At 37.0% G+C, this 20,042-nt stretch overlaps 1 long non-coding RNA gene across 21 annotated transcripts in view; it reads left to right on the forward strand.

Moving 5' to 3' along the window:
- LOC120885027 (uncharacterized) overlaps nt 1-20,042 on the forward strand; it is a 139,618-nt gene that overhangs the window by 10,749 nt on the left and 108,827 nt on the right. For 11 of the 21 annotated variants that reach the window (XR_013428909.1, XR_013428914.1, XR_013428907.1 and 8 more), the window contains exon 5: nt 1,044-1,101. The exons of 4 other annotated variants lie outside the window; for them this stretch is intronic. This is a non-coding gene — a long non-coding RNA (uncharacterized LOC120885027). Of the gene's footprint in view, nt 1-165; nt 356-953; nt 1,102-9,942; nt 10,054-10,099; nt 10,238-20,042 lie in introns of those variants that run through there. 6 more of the 21 variants (XR_013428906.1, XR_013428911.1, XR_013428901.1 and 3 more) reach the window with 4 other exon arrangements.

Raw genomic sequence — 20,042 nt, forward strand, 5'->3', positions numbered from 1 at the left:
TGTATGCAAGTCTTTTTTAAAAAAAACTTTTAATTTGTTTTAATAAGTTATACATTGTTGAGGGCCACAGCTGAGTTGGGATGAGGCATGGCATTTTTGCCAGAAGTAGTGGTTGAGAGGTGACGCCAGCGAGCCTTTAAGATGATGACTTTTGAGTTCTTGCAGAGTTCCCGTTGAGTTCCGGTTGAGCTCTCGTGGAGATTCCTGAAGAGTTCGCATTGGTTGGGGAAGTGCCGGAGGAGGGATTTTCTGGTTGGTGGTTCCTGGAGGAGCCACGTGGCGTTCAGGAGAGTTCCCTGGGAGCATAAGTGGAGTGTGCTGGTGGAGTTCAGAAATAAAGTTTGTTCCTGCTTGAGTGGCTCATGATTTGTGCCCAGCCAGACTGCGGCAATACATGACAGTAGAATGCATTTATGCACTTTGATATATCATACATAGATGGGGTATAATTTCTCATTTTTCTGATTCTACATGTTGTAATATGCAAGTCTTTGCATGGACATTGCTTTCATTCCTGTTTAATACTGTGGAATGGAACATTGCATTGCATGGTAGTTGCATATTTGACGTTTTAGAACTTGCAACCCTGTTTTCCAAAGATGTTGGAATGTTTTACATTGGTAAAATGTAATGTGCTACTAGTACTGTTAGTAAATTGCCTTTCTTTCACATCCTCAGTAACACTTCACATGGGTCAGTTTCTTTGTTTTTGTTTTTCAGTTTCTTTTTGTTGTTGTTGTTTATGTGGTAGGCAAGTGTTCTACCATTGAATCACATCTCCAGCCCCTCGTCAGTATTTTTAATGTTAGCCATTCAAATAGGCATGTATTTACATTCCAGGGAAACTTCAGGAGAGCAATTTTAAAGAATTCCTAGCTAGGGATGTGGGAGAAAAGAAAATGCATTCCTTTTTGTGTTTTCCTTTTTATTTTTTTCTCTCTCTCCTGTCCTAGATATTTCAGGTCCTGAATCTACTCCAAAACTTTTCTCTGCTCAGCCATGGTGGAAAGAGTTCATTCACCTTTCCCCTTTGACTCTTGCAGACAATCGTGTGCCTTTAAAGGATCTAACAGCAAGAATTAGGAGTGCCCTGGAGGCAAGGTAAAATTTGGCCCATGTAATCAATCATATCTGCTTCACTGAACTGTAATGACCCTGAATACAGAAGACATCTTCAGTGGGACAGACTCACTGCCATGAAGTCCTTAACATTTTGTGGGTTAGAAAGCAGTTTTTACATTTAGATTCTGCCTTATTTAGTCATAGTCTACTCTTCTCCTCTTAGGCATAGGTGAGTTTATTGGTGTGTAGTTATGATAGTAGATCAAAATATAAATGTCAGTAGATCAGAAGATGAGCTGGCCTCTGATTCTTCAAGTTAAAGAACAGAATCAATTGCACAGTACCCAACATCACAATAGCCACTTACAAACAGTAGATAGTTTTAGTTGCCCTGGATTTCATCAAGATTGATTCCTCCCAAACCAAGTAACGTCAAAGACTTGGAGGTAGATATATGACCTCGAGGAACAATTTTCAGGAGACACAAAGTAAAACAATTTTCTAGTGTTAGCACTAGGGTAAAAAGCTATAATGTTGTCACGACTCACCAAATTATAATAGAAGCCAATAAAACTATTACAAATCCCAAGCACATGACAGCTTAGTAGGGGAAGTCATTTTATCATTGAGCTTTCTGGTTTCTGTTTTTATTGAAGTTCAGTTACATACCTTGTATTTTATGGAACCATGGAGAGGTGATATTAAGCCTGTAAAATCTAGGAACTTCTTTGCACACACTTCCCATACTTTCATATATCATAAAAGAGAAATTGAGGGAAAAAATCGGTAGTCAACGTCTACCTTTTAGAAAATGCTTCCTAAATTAGAATATCCATGTGATATAGTGAACATCATAACCTCTAAAAGGACACTTGAGTATCTACTCTTGACCAAGATGATGGTCTTCTCTTGATGATGGTGATGATGAAGTTGATGATGATGAAGTTGATGATAATACCACTAATGATAATGGCAGCTAACATTCTCAGGGTGCTTACTCTGGGCCAGCTCTCTGCTAAGTGCTTTGCATGCATTGTCTCATTTAATCTTTGCAAGGCCCTGTCAGGTTGGTCCTATTATTATCTCCCTTTTAAAAGGAAGTTTAGTGAAATAAATTACATAGACTGTATGCCACTTTGTAAGCTCTCTCCATTCTAGTCTTGTCTCTCTGTTGCTACAAAAAAAATTGAGACTTAGCTCTAATAATTATTATTAGCAGAGAAACTGGAGGACAGACAACGTGCAATTTGGTTGGAGGAAGAGCTTGATAGCTCTCAACCTGGATAACAATCAGTTAATGGATGTAGATATCAAGAATAGGGGAGAAAGCTCTTCAAGCAGCAGATCATTATGCAGCAGCTCAGCATGTTTATTAATCATTGTGCACAATTAAAATGCCATTTCATCCCTCTAATTAAAACAAGTAGTTCCCTGAGGCTAGCACCTGAACTAATGAAGCCTGGTTGCCTAAGGATCTCACTCAGGGAAGGGAATTAAACAATGGAGGAAGCAGTGTGTTTACCAAGTTGCCCAGACAACGTCAAACTGTATATGACATCATGAGCGAGTGCACCAGTTGACACTCTGATTTTAAAGAGCCAGGGATGCTTCTGGTTTTTAGCAACGGTTGGTCTTAAACACGAACATCATTCCACTTCTTTTTGGGTTTCATCTTTTGTGCTTACACGTTTTACAATTAATTGGGAAGTTTCTCCCTCCTTGGTATGTGAAATGGGTGTCTTGATGTTCGGAGGGAAGGCATACCAGGGATGGCATGTTGGCCTCTAGGAGGCTTCATGGGTTTCTGAAACTGGATGATTCTATAAGTAAAATGATACAGATAGGTTGAGAAGGTACAGTTTAAAACAGGGGAAAGAGAAATTTGCTGAATGAAAGAAAACGTAGGATACAGTCCCAGCATTACACCTGAACTGAATGACCCTGAATAAGACTCTTAGTTTCTTTATTGTAAATTAGGAGGACTGAACAAGTTAATTATCAAGTTTTTCTCTAATTTTAAAAATTCTATGGTTTGGGAGGAATTTGTGATGAACAAAAAAGTTCCAAGAGTTTTCATTTTATCCCAATTCCCCTATAATTTTGGCTGACTTAAGTCTTGCTTATTTTTCCTTTATAATTCCTGTTCAGTTTACTACCATATCTTTAGTGTCTAACATGATATGAGGTGATAGCAGCTACTCTGTTAAATATATGCCTAAAACAAAAAGCACGTTGAATCCACAGATTTCAGTAATTCACAAGTTTCAGTGCTCTGCTCCAAATATTTGATACAACAAAGGAAAAAAAAGCCCTACTGTTACATCCTGTATCATTCATCCGGGGAATGGCAAACCTGAGAGTTCTGGGAGTGACCTTCATTCAGTGGGTCCATCAATCCAGTTTTCTACAATGCTGGGCTTGAAAGCTGTGGTCCCACATCACCTCCACTAGTACCAGGCAAGAAGCCATGGCTCATCCTTCCTGTCTTCTACCTGTTACTTCCTTGTTTCTCATAATTTGCTGGCATCACAGATAAATAGCTAGGCCAAGAAATTTGACGGATTTAGGAAGATTGGATCTTAATCTATGTTTTATGGGTCACAGAGTCTCATGAGAATCTGATAGAGTTTAAAGAATCTTCATTGGAAATTCATTGACACCATGTTGCGAATAACTGTGAGATGTCACAGACCCTGAAAGCTCATCTATGGAGCTCAGATTAAAAGAACCCTTACTTTAAAAGATCATGTGAGAACTTCCAGTGTCCTTTAGATGGCCTATGTCTAGTGACCTTTTGCTTCCCTCTAGCAAGTGAAGAAAGATGGGCTTCTAACCTAAGAGCAGGTCTTTTTGGAAGAGGCAGAATCAGTACCAATGTGCATGCCAGTGGAAAAGTATTGTGTGTGTGTGATGTGGCTGGCAGGCTCCAGAATCTGATGTCATGATTTCAGTTATTACCTCTCCTCCCTGATTCATTCATAAGCAGGTTTTGTACTCCATGTCTTTATTTTAAACAAAGTGAAAATAGGACCATGGTGTTGGGGGGGGGTGGTGACAGTAGAAAATAGGCAAATTATAGGAAAACATTAGAGGGCTTTAATTATCCATCCTAATCTCAGGGCTCAAAGTCTGTTGGTAACTGGAGATTGCAAATACTGGTCATAGACTCTAAGAATCTAAGAATTTATTTATTTTTTCTGTTTTGGGGCAATTAGTCACATATCAGACCCACATTCTTCTTTCCAAACTCAAGCTCAGATTCTCTTGTACATCGTAGAAGGAAATATAACTTGGTCAATAAGACATCCAGAAACTAGCAGATATCAGCCAATAACTCAGATTAAGTGGCATGATAATTGGGTTTCCTAAGCATTTTTTTTGGTATTAAAACAAGTTAATCAACCATAAAACACAAACTCATCAGAATCCAAGGTCTTATTCAATTAACTTTTGGCCTCAAACACTTAAGTATTTTTTTTTTCTTTCTTTCAAATCATTCTGTCATATTTTGCCAAGAAAGAAAGGATTGTCTGGAGCGGGAAATTCCAAAGATAGAATGAGAGCCAATTCTTTTAAACTGCATTATTTTACCCATAATTATTATTTTTAGTAAAAAAATGAAAACAAAAGTTTTCTTTTTTGCTCAGAAGGGAGTTGAAATCTTGAACTTACAAATTAAAGGAGAGGGACTGGCATTTTAGAGCTTTTTGTTTGAAGTGACCCTTAGATTCTTACATCATATTTACTCTACAACAATGGATAAACTAGAAGTTTGGGAGGCAAAATAACCATTAATATAATACCATCAACACATGATTTTGTGTCTAGCTGCTTTATTTTAAATTGATTTACAGCTTCTTAATATATATTTTCTTGGTATTAAGGTCATAGATTTACAGTTAAACTAGGCATCTAGGCAAGTGTAAACCTTTACTAGTCCTCAAATTACAACTAAGTTTCCTGGCTCTGAGCCTTTGGAAACAAGGTATGTGCCTTGTTTGTGGAAGAGTTAAAATAAAAGAAGTGCCTTTTTCTTTCTTCTCTTTCTTTTTCTTTATATCAGATGAAACTGGGTTAAAATTCCATATGTCAAGGGCTTGGAATGTTGCTCAGTAGTAAAGTGCTTGCCTATCATATACCAGGCCATGGGTTCAATACTCACTACTGAAAAAAAAAAAATCCCATGTATTGCATATTTAACTATGTGACTCTGGGTAAGTTATTTAATCTATGAGTGACAGTTTCCAGCTGTAAAATGATGAGAAAAATTTTCCTCAATGAAATTTCTTGGTATGGAAAGCCTATAAAAAGTCAGTTATTCCTCTGTTCCCTGAATCCTCTCTGTATTTGTATTGTCACTGTAAATTAAGGGGTAGCAGCAAAGATGTAGAAACTCTCTGGAGGTAGAAGTTAAGAGATCAAGAAAGACCGTGGGTCTGAATTGTGATAGGCAAGGTAAGTTGTCAAGACATAAGTCATAGGCTTCAAGATGTGATATTGGACCACAAATCAAAAACACAGACAATTCAGGGCTTATAATCAGGGTTGGCAAAGAGAAATCCAGAGGGTTGAATATGATTATTTATGTATTAACATAATCTTGCCAGCCAGAGAGAAGATAACAGTCAAATCCATTCATTTATTTACTTAAAAGTGTATATAAAGAACCTGCACTGCTTCTAGCATTAGAGTAGCTCATGGTCTGACTAGGAGGTCGATAACACACACACACACACACACACACACACACACACACACACACACATGCATTAGTTATAATACACTATGGTAATTGCTAGTGATATTAACAAAGTCTTCTGAGAACAGAGAAGAAAGAGAAAAAATTAATATTGGAGAAACTGAGCTAGCTTTCTGGCTCATTACATGTTTATGGAATGAAAGTAACATTTAATCTAGGTGTTAAAGGATCAGTAGAATTTTGCCAAAGGTGCAGGATAAGAAATTTACAGTTTGAGGGAAATAGAATTGTATATGGTTTGAAATTATAAAGGTTTGATGAATAAAAGGAAAGATGCAAAATTCAACAGAGAAAAGAAGTTTGAACAGAGTGCAAGGAGGGCCCAGATGGGGAAATGGGAGCAGTCCAAGGTTTATTGAAGTGTTGAACCACGTGACAGCTTTGGTTTTTAAGGAAAATAACTCTAATATTATATTGAGAATTAATTAGACTAAGAACAGTCAAGTCAGAGAAATACAAGTTAGCTTATTGATATAAAAATGGCATTAATACTTTTTTGAGGTGTGAGGAAGAATAGTTATATGAAGCATATACATTTACAAATATCTCGAACTTTGCAGCAATTCTATTTTATAGAGTATTCTTACATTCTGTATTTCCCTAAGTCACTCTATAAAATAAATATTGTTAGTAGTATTTTTCACATTTTATAGATGAAGAGAGTGAAATTTAGAGAAAAATAAAAGGCTTATCTGTCTTCCAGTTACTAAATAAAATGCTGGGTTTAACTCAGTTGATCTCCAAAATCATTGTGTTTTTCTACCATACGGAGGCTCAGAAGTCAATTGAATTTCCAGCTGAGCATGGAAATTATATTGTACCAAAAGAAGCTGCAAAAATCCACCATTCTGAGTTATCACTCTTGGGTAGTTAGTTCCCTCCCACCCTGCCTCTGGACTTAGCCATATCATTTCCTTTGGTCATGGAGACAATAATAAGCATGACTCAATGAGAGACTTGAAAAGTATTTGTGTTGACCTTTTCTTGTTGCTCTTTAGAACCCAGAAACTGCCAAGTAAAAAATCCTTGGCTTGCCTGCTGTATCTCAAGATATATGTGTCCAAATATTCCCTATTGCTCCAGCTGATTTCACATCAGCCTTAAGACCTGTGAGTAAAGTTATCCTAGATCAGCCAGCCCTAGCCAAGGCAACTCAACCCAGAAGAATCACCAAAGTGACTCAGATCTTTTTCTTTTGCTGAATGCCTTTAAGTTTTGCAGTTAGTATATAGCAAATATCAATCCAGTACAAGGTCTTTCTGCAAATAACCTTTGTATGTACAGATATCTGGGCAAAGTAACAAAAACAAATGTGTTAGAAATATGCAAGCCCCCCTCACCCCCGTCCCCGGCCAGTTTGAGAAGTGACTTTCAAACTTGGTCATATGAATAACATGGGAATTTTTGAAAAAACTCAGATTCTTCAAATCATCTCATTCCAACTAATTTATATTTCTGGGGCAAAAGTCGAGAAAGTTGCAGTTTTAGGAAGCTCCCCATGATTCTTATATTCATTAAAATTTGAATTGAACTAGGATATTAGTTTCTTTTCTCAAATATTCTGACCCAGATATCTTCTATCACTTTTGACAAGTTACCTGGAAACTAACTTTTAAACCACTGTAAAAAAAAAAAAAAAAAAAAAAAAAAAAAACAATAATTGCTGAAAGTTTTTTTTTGTTGTTAACATAGGGTCATTCTGAGATGTCTATGGATTTATAGCAGAAGGAGACACCAAAACTTAAAAAAAAAGAAAAAGAAAAGGAAGTGATTAAACATTGGATATTACTGAAAATTGACGAAAGGATATATATTAAATGTTTGCTTTTGTGCTGAAATTATATTGCTAGTGACAAAAAGAAGTCAAATGGGAAATAAATCAAAAGGAAACAGTAGGTATGAATGCTGTGCAAGATGGGAGAGGTAAACTTAATCACTGGGGAATGTAGAAACTTCCAGAGCCCAGCGTAGACAGAGAAACAGAGGGGAGAAGGATCAACAAGAAAAATAGAATAGACTTGCTAAGGCATGACCCCAACCTAATTTAAGATTAATACTGCAGCAGTCTCGAGTTTCTTTGGTGGATTTATACAGTAACATAGAGACAGCATGATTCATGAGGCATAAAAGAACACTACAATGCCTAATGCCCTGATATCTCCCAACCAACGGAAAGGGGAGCTGAGAGCCAACTCTCAGTGAATGAGTGGGTCCGGTTACACTGGGAGCTCAATTAAGAGAAAATCAACCGACTCATTATTATACACAAGGACATTCATTCTTCTGAGTGAGGAGAATGATTACAACTTGAATAGGAAGGCCACAAACCACTAATCAGGGTATCTCAGGTTTGACCTATTCAAGTATATTCCAAATTACCCAATTAGCTGGATTGCCAATAAGTTCCTTGTAGCAGTTATATTGGCACTGATGATACCATAATCAGTTGTCTTAATCAAGCCTTTGAAAACAAAAATGATGTGCTGAATATACTCATAACAAGGACGGGGAGATTAGAGCCACCAGGTCACTGCTCTTGGGTTGCTCAACATTCTGCTCTGGTAACTGTTCTCAGAGGCCTGTGTGTTTTATTTGGTCTGGTTTTGTATTGCTCCCTCGGCCTCTCCTCTGGCTAAACTCCTATTTCCTAGTCCCCCAGCCTGTCTTGAGCGAGTACCATTGCAACCTGGGTGACCTGTAATGCAGTTATTTTCCTGGTTCTGAATCCACTGGCCCTTTACATCCACATCTTAGTACCCTGGATTCTTAGCCCTTTTGTTTGCTGCTCACTAGGTTGGGCCGGGTCTGTAATCCCTAAAATGCAGATGATAGACAATGGGGGTCCCCTTCCCCTACCTTTCTAGGTCTTCCCGATGACAGAGTATTTTGTCTTTGTAGGGCAGCAATAGTTTGAGAGCAGGGACGGTTCATTCTCGTAGTTTCAGAATACATGCCTGGCAAACAGTACACACAATTGGGCCTTTGTATCTATAGGTTTCACATCCATGGAATCAACCGACCCAACCTCAGAAAAAATAGGAAAGACAATTTGCATTTGTTCTGAACATGTACAGAGTTATTTTTGTCACTATTCCTAGCCAATAACATTTATTTACATAGCATTACATTGTATTAGGTATTATAAGTAATTTAGAGATGATCTGATATGTGCAGGGGTTATATGCAATTACTATGCCATCTTACCTAAGGAACTTGCACATCTGCAGATTTTGATATCCATGGAGGGTTCTGGACCTGATCTCTTATGGCTATGTTCGTTGTCCTCAGAGCCTAGAATGATGTCCGAAATGGTATTTAAAGTTAAGAAATATTTTTTGAACGCATGAATGACTATGAATAGTATATGTGTTTTTTTCCTTTTGGTAAAAATTATGTAAGGGACTGATTCCATATTTGAATCAAGAACAGGGTAAAAATAAAGAAAAAAGCTACAAACTGCAGAGCAGAGGACAAGAATTCAACATTCATTGGAACCTCAGAAACCTTAACATTATAAGCCTCCTAAAAGTCAAATTGACCTTGGGAGAAAGTCACTGGCCTTTCTAGTGCATACAGAGTGGACTTTTGAATCAATCTTGTCAAGAGGTTATGGCATAAGGACACTGAAATTAGACCACGGGTTAATTGAAGTAACAATGAGTAATTGTCATAACAAAGTACAATATTGTAGGAACAAAATTGCCAAATGATTGAGCAAGTGGAAGAAAGATTCAAAGAGAAGGCTGGCCTTTTAAAGCATTATTGGCAAATGTACATGGAAAAGTTCATGAAAGAGTCTCAGTCTTAGTTTGGGCTCCCCTAGAAACAGACATTTAGATAAGCATGCAAGTGGTATTGGTTTCTTTGGAAGGTAGTCCCAGGAAACACTGTCAGGAAAGAGAAGAGACTCAGGGAGATTGAAGCCATTGAGGTGAGATATCAAGTCAGATATCCACCAGCAACTTGAGGTCAGGCCCTCTGGAAAGTTCTAGGTGACAATGGGAGACACTCCCCAGACTTTTCAACTAAAGTATGGAGACACTAAGTCATTTATCCACCAAATCCCTGCTGTTGGCTAAGGATCTTCTTCTAGGGACATTAACTCCTCCCTTGCCTTACAGGTAGGTCAAGAATGCTTTCTGGACAGAAAAGATCCCTGGGCAAAGCATCACATGGCCTGCTACAGCTTTTAATTCAAATGCACTAAAACTAAAACCAATTTGGCACCAGGATTCCTTGATTTTGTTTTTGCCTTTTCAACCACTTCTCTTTCCTCAGCTCTCAACCTGGGTTCTATAATAACAAAGGATAGTCAAGGAGAACTTGTCCCTTTTGCTCTTGCTCAACTAAGACTGAAGTAGAGTTGTGTTACTTTCACAGAGCTTAGCAAGTGGATTTCATGTGTTTATCCAACAGGTAAAGTTTCCATGTAAATAACCTCACTGATGCCCCCTACCCCAGCCCTCCTTTCTCCCTGTACCTGCATAGAAGAATCAACACTTCCCTAGACCCTTGGGTGTCCTCTGACATTTCTGAAATTGCTTCCATATCCAGGACTTTAATTTCTCTGCTCAACTTTCTGGAAACAATGTCCTTACAGTGTGAAGTACTTAAGGACAAAATCTGATTTTTTTTTAAATACCAATTTTGTATCCTTCACTCTCTTTGGCATTGCACCTGTGACACAAAAGACGGTTAAAAAAATGTTGGGTGGATGGATAAGTAAGTAACGAATGAGTGAAAAAGTAAGTGAAAGATGGGTCTTTGTCCCCTATAGTATTCTGGTGACTAATTTGGGGGTCAGTTTACTTCACCATCATGAACCTGATTCATCGTTTCAGGTTATTCAGTTTCTCTCTCCAAAACCCTTCTAGTATGTTACTGCTCAGAATGCTGGCTTTTGCAGAACTATGTCGCAGATCCTAACTTTTACTCTTCATCTCACCTCTCAGGTGCACTCAGTTCTTTGTTTGCTTTTCCTTCCTAACCATATGCAGGTCCATGCAAGGAGAAAAGATATTCATTAATAATAGGCTCCAGTCAACTACAACTATTACCTTTTTGAGGGATATTTTTATTTAAGAAGATGATACCATAATTAATATAAAATATACTATTACTGAGTTCTTGAAGTGTTCAGGATGTTTGTTTTAGGGCTGGACCCCCTACTAATTTGACTATAGTATCACTTGCTCTTCTCTCTTGTGCACAGAAATTGGGCACAAGGATTTGGTTTTCCTGCCCCATCAACTGATACTACATCCTATTCCACTATAACCTAGCTTATCTTCTAACAAGAAACAGGACTTAAATTTTCAAATTCAGTGATGATGCCTATGGACTAAATCTTAAATACTTCTGCATATGTGGTAATCCTGCCACAGAACAGTGTATTACCATGAAAGTCAATGACCCATGGAATAATCCCTAAAGAAAGGAAGGTGGGTAAAGTACTGATGGAGTGAGATCCTAACCAAGAGTACCACCATATGATCGTCATAGAGTAGTCCCAGAATGAGTTCAGATGATAAAAAATGATATAAATATATGAAAAGAAAAGGGATGAGAAAAAAGTAAGACTGCTCACGGGGAGGCTGAGGCAGGATGATTGCAGGTTTGAAGCCAGTCTCAGCAACTTAGCGAGTTCCTAAGTAATTCAGTGAGGTCCTGTCTTGAAATGAAAAGTAAAAATTGCTGGGGATGTGGCTCAGTGTGACGCAGCTATGGACAATAACTATACAGATTAAGTCTCACAGGAAGGAGAACTTGAATTGTGGTTGAAGATAGAATAGAAGGGGTGCAGGGTTCTGGGAAGAGAAAAGTTACAAAGTTCATAAGGAAAAAGGTTTCCCTAAAAAGGTGCCAGTGATCTCTCTTGATTTTGGTGAAGCATGCAAGTTCTCTTACAAAACCTTCCTGCAAAATTAATTTATGGGTTTAGATATGAGTACTATCAGTCATATTAAAACCAAGCTTGTAATGATAAATGGAACAGGGCAGCAGTAAATGGCAGTAGATCATGGGGGGAAGTGAACTTTTTTTTTGTGGTGAACTTAGGGACCTCGTGCTCTGTCTGGTCACAACATCTTCATTAATAATTTGCAAGAGGGAATAAATAATGTGCTCATGAAATTTATACTTACAAATTAAAAAACAAAGCCCGTTGAAGTCTAAGAAATTAATGTAAAGAAACCTTTATCAGAAATTGAATTAGGAAATAAAAGAAAAGTTAAGTGGAAAGGGAAAAGATGTATGCATATATTTATATTATTTGTGGTTATATTTATGTATAAATCTCTCTCTCTCTCTCTCTCTCTCTCTCTATATATATATATATATATATATATATATATATATACATCTCTCTCTCTTTCTCTCGCTGTATATACTTACATATCACCGTATACAAAGATATTCCTTTAGAAGAAAATCTGGAAAGCAACATAGGTAGCAATATTGGAAGATCTTTTATAAGAGCATGTGACAAGAACTGGCTGGTGTGGCCACACAGAGCAACAACATAGCCATTAACAGGGATCTTGGGAAGTTTAATTTTTCCCTGTTCTAACCCTTCCAGACATTCATCTCTACTGAACATGCATGGAAACACGCAGACTCTCGTGTGTGTACACATACACACAGGTACACACATGCATACACTTCTTGCAAGAAAAGAACAATTAGATTTTTTAAAAGGTTGAGCATATTCTAATCAAATTCAATACAATTTACTGCTACTGTCAGAAAAAAATTATTTTTGCATGCACGCTAGATGTTGTCTTTGGAAGTATAATGTAGGGAATTTGATTCAAGAGAGAACAGGCCCAAATTAAATTTTCCAAATGAACTAAATGCTATAAACTATACTACATTTTCATGAATCTCCCCCTTTTATATGGGTCAATATTTTTCAAACATTTCGGTCTCAAGACTGATTTACACTCTTAAAATGATCAAGTACCCCAAAGAGCTTTGATTTATGTGGACTATAATTATCAATATTTACCACATTGGAAATTCAAACCAAGAATTTTAAACCAGTTACTATTTTACATTCAATGAACAGAAGATAATAGCGTAGTAAATTTTATGAAAAAATAACTATTTTTTTCAAACACAATAATTAGTGGAAAAATCTCCCTGTTTTACACTTTTGCAAATCCCTTTCATGTTTGGTGTAAGACAACTGTATTCTCATATTAGTTTCTGCATTCATTCTACTGGATATGACAAGCTGATTGAACTATATGAAGGAAATAAAGCTTCACACTGTAGTTGCATAGCAAAAGACAACGTTGATGATCATCTAAAGGATTCTTAGGGACCCTGGGACCGAGGGTCGTCATACCAAATTTAGACCACCCTATAATAGGGCAAGGTTTAATTGCATCACTCAAAACTATACATGCTGAGATTAATCCTTTTATTTAGTAAATAAATATACATTTTTATATAAATATATATTTTTATAACTCATTGCACAGGAATAATTTTTAATAATATGGAAAAGTCTGAGTGTTTGGGTTATGCAGTGAGGCACTAACAACAGTTTCAGCTCTAACATCTATATTTCATGAGGTCAGATTGAAGAGTATATTTAAAAATGAGATATAAGAAGAAAAAGCTCTTGGGTTTATCAGCTTACCAGCTTATATGAAGTTGACTATATTTTACAAATCCACTTTCATCATTACCAAAAGAAACTCAAACAAACCCTTTTCAATGCTTAAGGCCTGATTTTTGTTAACATGAATATGGAGACTGCAAAACTTGAAGGTCACTTGGGATTATCTCTGGAACATGAACCACCAATACTAGGAAATGGAGTTATATTACTGAAGGAAGTCCAAAGGCGGACAATAACTCTATTCTGTAGATTAATAAACCCAGAGAAATACTTTAAAATTGTTCCAAGTCAGATCATTGGGTTGCCTTTCAGACTGAATTGGCCAATCGGCTTGGCAAATATTTTTACTGCCCTGATCAGTAGTTTGAATGACTTGACAAATAGTTGTTTTGGCATTCTCTGCAATATCATCAAATGATCTCACATACTATTCTGCTTATGTAACTATTTTGCTTGCTCAGATTTCTTCAAAGGCCTCTCTTTGTGGTATGCTCCAAAGATCACATAGGGGGGATCAATCTTTCCAATCTTTCCTTTCTCTCTCTCTCTTTCTCCCTTGCTCTCTTCCTTTCCCTCCTCCCTCCCCCTGCTTCTCTAGGTCTCCCTCTCTCTTTCATATGGAAATACAGTGGCACCCAAGGCCACTGAGTTACAAGTTGGGGGAAAACAGGTTCTGAGAATATGCATCTTAAATTTTCTGCCAGTCTCCAAATGTGCTTCATTTTCTCATCTCTCTTTGCTTTTGACATTGCTGCTTTCTAGGAGTGTTTTTTGAGCTTTTGGCTAAATCCTATTCCATTTTCCATAGTGAGGTCAATATCACCTTTCTTGCAATGCTTTCCTGACTTACTCAAGAACTATGCCTTCCTATGTATTGTACATTGCTCCCATCAAATACATTATATGATTTATCTCATCACAGTGTTAAGTGTCCGTTTACCTGACTGCAGCTCTGCTGCACTATTAATTTCTTGGTAGCACAAGCTATATGTTTTACCCATATATCCAAACACGTACCACAGTGAATATGAAATATGACATATGCTAAATATTTTATTTTGAAAATGAACAAATAATTGATATTACTTCTGGGTATAAAACTTAACTTTGAAGACCCACATTTGGTGGCAATCCCATTTTGGGAAAAAAAAATGTCTTCCAATAAGGCTTTATGTTTTATTCTAATACAGGAGTAATAACATAAATGATAAAGAGCAGTGGTTTTCCTAGACAAGATGTGAAAGGGAAAATTTATCTTTTTCATTTTAAAAAGTGTTAACATCGGAATGGAAAGCTTATGTTTCAGCCAGCTTTTTTTTACCACGGTGACCAAAAGACCCAACAAGAACAATTTTAGAGGAGGAAAAGTTTATTTGATGCTCATAGTTTCAGTTCACAGATGGCTGACTCCATTGCTCTGTGCCTGAGGTGTGGTAGAACTTCCTGGTGAAAGAGTGTGTGGAAGGAAAGTGGCAGAGCACATGGCCACAGCAGAGATAGAGAGAAAGTATAGACCAGAACAAAATATATACTCCAAAGGCATGCCCCAAGGACCCATCTCCTCCAACCGCACCCATCTGTCTCTATCAGGTGATAAATGTGCTGATTAGGTTAAGTCTTTCATGACCCAATCATTTTACCTCTAAGCTTCCTTTGCATTGTCTCACACATGAGCTTTAGGGAGAAATGTCACATGACAGCTTAGCTGACCTAGAATCCTTCCTTATGCTCCAGGTAATACTGTGAAGGGCAAGTTGGTTAGGACCTTTGAAATTTCATAACAGAACTGGGTCACCTTTCGACTACTCTTTCTGTTTAGGTGGTAGCTTGTGATTCAGTAAAATTAAGGGAACAGTTGGAATTATACATGGAGAAATAAAGCACTGTTAGCAAGTCAGGAATTCTTAGACCTGTGGCCAAGCATTGTCCTTTTTATTCACATTTAGTTTCTATAACATTGTCAATAGATGGGCCAAACCCCCTTATCACAGGGGTCCAAACTGTCATATACTCTAACTCCAGGGCTACTTGTGGGAGTGGGCTCCACTCTCCTGAGGGATTTGCTATTATTGTTTTGTAAATTCAAGCACCCAGCCATCACAGAAAAATCATTCCTGGTTACTCCTAATGAGGAGAATAAAAACATTATACATAAACATTGTATATTAAGATTTTCCAAATCAATTAGACTGATTATGGCTTTTAAAATACATAGTTCTATAATTATTTGGATATTAAAAGAATCAGCATATATAATAAAATGTAAATTGTGGTTCAAATAAATATTGTGACATTATTTAAAGCCAAACCTTATTGGTAATGAATATCCTGATGCTTATTAAGCAAAATATATTTATAAAATATTCTATTTCCTAATACCCTCACACTGAAGCTAAATCAAACTTATCTTTTAAATTTTATCAGAAAAGTTAACAAACATAATAAGGGGGGAGACTCCTAAATAATGCTAACATTTTTGCAGTTCAGATTGTATTGGTGAAGGCTCTCTATTAATTCTTTCAATAAAAACAATACAGTAATAAAATGTTTAGAATATACAAAGGAGTAACAATGGATAATGTTTATTATGGACTTAACATGGTGCTCAGCACTAAAGAGTGATAGGGAAGGCATTGGAAAGATAGCGCATCATGTTTAAAGTCCAGGAGTTTCGATAAAATAAGGTATACCATGTGAGAAAATAAATGAAATCTACTCTCAAACCACATGGATATAATTATTTCTTTAGCTGCTGCTTCCATATGATAATCAGGATAGGACCCATGTCTAATTTCTATACCATCCTTTTTTTAAATTAGCTGCTTACCTGTCACCATTGATGACTTTTGTCTGTTCTGAGCAGATTATTTTCAAAATCAACTGAGACAGTTAAAAATTTTTTTCAACTCTTTGCTTTTCCTGTCTGGTGCTGTGAAGACAAACCTAATCTGATCTTGACTTCACCTCTTTGCTCCTAGCTGCCACTTCTTTGATCCTTCAGCCCTCCTAGCACCACCCGATCTGCTGCAACTACCACAGCAACACAACCAATTGGATCATAATGCATTATTTAGTTGCAGGCAATTTTTGAATAACGAAACATAAACAAATATGAAATGAACTGAGTCTCTTCTTGGTGGTGATTAAACTTAGCTGTCAGGGATTTCCTACACAGTAACCACAGTGCTAGAAAATAAAGTACAAGAGTAGAACATAAATATCAAAAAATTACTTAATGAACACTGTGAAGAAGCTGAGACATCAGCTGAATCAGGAGAAAGCACTGCTGATTGCAAATCATTAGACTGCTACTCAGCTGAGCAAATGATTATATAAGCCATAACTCACAACAGGGAGTACCTGCAACCTCCCAACTCCATGTGAAGTGAAGGTGCAGAGGTTTCAGAGGTGCATGTATCTCCTGATGAATGTCCCCCATGGTTAGACAAGGCACATCCACGTGGGCTCTGTGCGTGCACTTACGTGTATGTTTTGTATGTATTTATAAATGTTACACTTAGCCCTTCATTAAAAGAACCGTTTCATGGCTCATTTAAAGCAAAGTTGAATATTGTTACTTAAACATTTTTAAATCGTTGACAGCAGAGTTTGCTTTCATAGTTGATATTTAATTTTAATTTAAAAAGTGAGCCTGAACTTCACACTTAAGAATTCAGTAGCTAGACACTAAAAGAATCGCTAACCTGAACAAATCAGTATGAGAGGAAGGAGGTCTTCTTTTTATTTTAAATATGAAAATTCTGATTCTGTTGGTGCTTTGCCCCATGTTATGACTCTCCTATCAGAGGGAGTTTCTTTGTAGGGAAAGAGTACGTACATCCTATGCTGCTCACAAGTGCTGAGTAGAAGGGAAAGAAACCTAGGAATCCAAGAATGTGCATTTCTCATCTAAATCTGCAGTTTACAAGTAAGCATGATATAAGTGTGTATCCTGTATTGCCCTGGCACCTTAGTGGAACCCCATAACCCCAGATTCCAGGACACTTTTAATTCTTCAGGCATATATGATCCTAAAGTTAGTACCAACGGGTAATGTCTTCAATATGAGAAGAGTTATCAGTGGGTCAAATATATAATTGCATATATGATGGTAATTAAAATAAACACATTCTCAAAAGGCAATTTAAAACCCCTTCTTCTAAGAAAAAGAACTATTACTAAAAAAAGTAAATACCAGCTATGCTGGTGACTGTTGGGCAGGTGGGATATGTATTATCTGTGCCTTTTGGAATCGGACACACCTGGTGAAGTAGAAATGGGAACTTGGAAAAGGCCAAGTAGAAATTTTTGGAAGTGCCAAACAAAGCCATATCTTTACACAATTTTTTTTTTTTTTTTTTGGTCAGAGAGAGAAAACAAGAGCAGGTGCTTCAGTGTTGGCCACACACAGAACCTTTGCCTGGGAGAAAATCATGATAGGCAGATACTGACAGGATCTTTATTTTCCCTACAGTCTATGTTGAATGAGTGTTCATTATATGCTAGGCACCATGTTTAATACGTATGAGAAGTATCTCATTTAATCTAAACAAAAAACATGATGTAGGTACATACTATTATTTATTTTTCTTCTTAGGCAAAGAAATGAATCTAGCAACTTGGCAGATCTGGGTGCTTTGTATATAACAGTTTTGATCACAATATCCTCAAATAAGCAACACCATCTCCCAGAGTCACGTGGGTTGTAGTCTCTCAGAGGCAGATGTAGGAGACCAAGATTTTATCCCTTGGTGAATGTAAGGCATGGTCCTACACTCAGCCCCCACTTTTTCCTTCGTTAAGCCTATAGCCACTCTGTTATTATTTCCAACACATGCCACATTCCCCCATCCCATTTAGTTAATGTTATTAGTTTTATAATGAGTTCACAATACAGGTGGCATGAGCAAGGAATCTCTGCACACTTACTTGTCACTGGGCAAAGGACTGAGAGGATGGAATAAAGATGACAGAGAGTTCTGGGAAGATCCTTCAGAAGAAAAGAAACTAGAATAGTGTAAAAAGGAAGATTTGCTGCCTGCAAAACAGGAGCAAGAAGGATAGATCAAGAACCAAGAAGATGTTCCTAAATAAGTGGAGCAGATAGGCGGCCTGTCAAAAGGAGGAGCACTACGTTCTCACTAGAGTCAAAGAGTGTAGATCTGTCTGATAATCTACATGGCACATGTTAATTTAAGATACTTATTACTGAAGTTATTTTGGTGATATTGGTCTCTTCTCTTTCCTTGAGATAGGGTAATACACCTTTTAAACCAATTTAGAAATACAAAGTGATCACTTGTTCATGGATTAGAAGAATTAATATTGTTGCACTGGGTGTGGTGGTGCAAGCCTATAATCCCAGTGATTTGGGAGGCTGAGGCAGGAGGATCACAAGTTCAAGACCAGCCTCAGCAACTCCGTAAAACCCTGCTTCAAAATGAAAACATAAAAAGGGCTGGGATGTGACTCAGTGGCAATGTGTCCCTGGGTTCAATGCCAGTACCAAAGAAAAACAAAAACAAAACAAAACAAGAAAACAAAGAATTAATGTTGTTAAGATCCATAATACCAAAAGGAATATAGGGATTCAACATAATCCCCACCAAAACTCCAACAGCATTTACAAAAATAGAGAAAACAATCCTAAAATTCATGTGGAGCCACAGAAAATCATGCATAGCCCAAGTAATACTGAGAAAGATGAAAGCAGTTGGAAGCATCACACTTCCTGATTTATAATTTCATTGCTGAAGCTGTAGTAGTCTACACAGTATGGTACTAGCATAAAAGCAGACACATCTCTTCTGGAGCAGAATAAAGAGACCAGAAATAAATCCAAACACTTATGGTCAACTAAATTTTGACAAGGCATCAATAAAAATACTGGGGAAATGATAGTCTCCTCAATAAATGGAGCTGAGAATAGTGAATTTCAAATTTCACACTGCAAAAAAAAAATGGATTTGGACCCTTATATTTCATCATGCAAAAAAACAGTTAACTCAAAATGGGTAAAAGACTTAAATTTAAGACCTGAAACTATAAGACTCCTAGAGGAGAAAATAGTGGGAAAATTCTTTGATGTTGAGTTTGGCAATGAGGTTTTTTTTTGGGGGGTGGGGTGGGGTGGGGGAGGGCGTGTCACACCAAACCATTAAGCTTATAATAGCAAAATGAAATAGGAATACTTCAAATTAAACAGCTTCTGCACAATAAAGGAAACAATTAACAAAAATACAACCTATAGCATAGGAGAAAATATTTGCAAAACACATATCTGATAAAGGGGTAAATATCTAAAATGAATAAAGAACTCTTACAACTTAATAGCAGTCAGACAATTTGATTTTCAAAATGAGCAAAGGACCTTTTAGACATTTCTCCAAAGAAGACATAAAAAATGGCCACCAGTATAAATACTCAACATCATTGAGTATCAAGAAAAGGCAAGTTAAAATCACTTTAACATACCACTTCATACATCTTAAAATGACAATTATAAGAAAGATAAGAGGTAGCAAATGTTGGTGAGGGTATGGAGGAAAGGGAGCCCTAGTACATTCTTGGTGAGACTGTAGATTGGTGCAGTCA

The sequence above is a fragment of the Ictidomys tridecemlineatus genome, chromosome 12, assembly GCF_052094955.1.
Source record: "Ictidomys tridecemlineatus isolate mIctTri1 chromosome 12, mIctTri1.hap1, whole genome shotgun sequence".
NCBI classification, from domain to species: Eukaryota; Metazoa; Chordata; class Mammalia; order Rodentia; family Sciuridae; genus Ictidomys; species Ictidomys tridecemlineatus.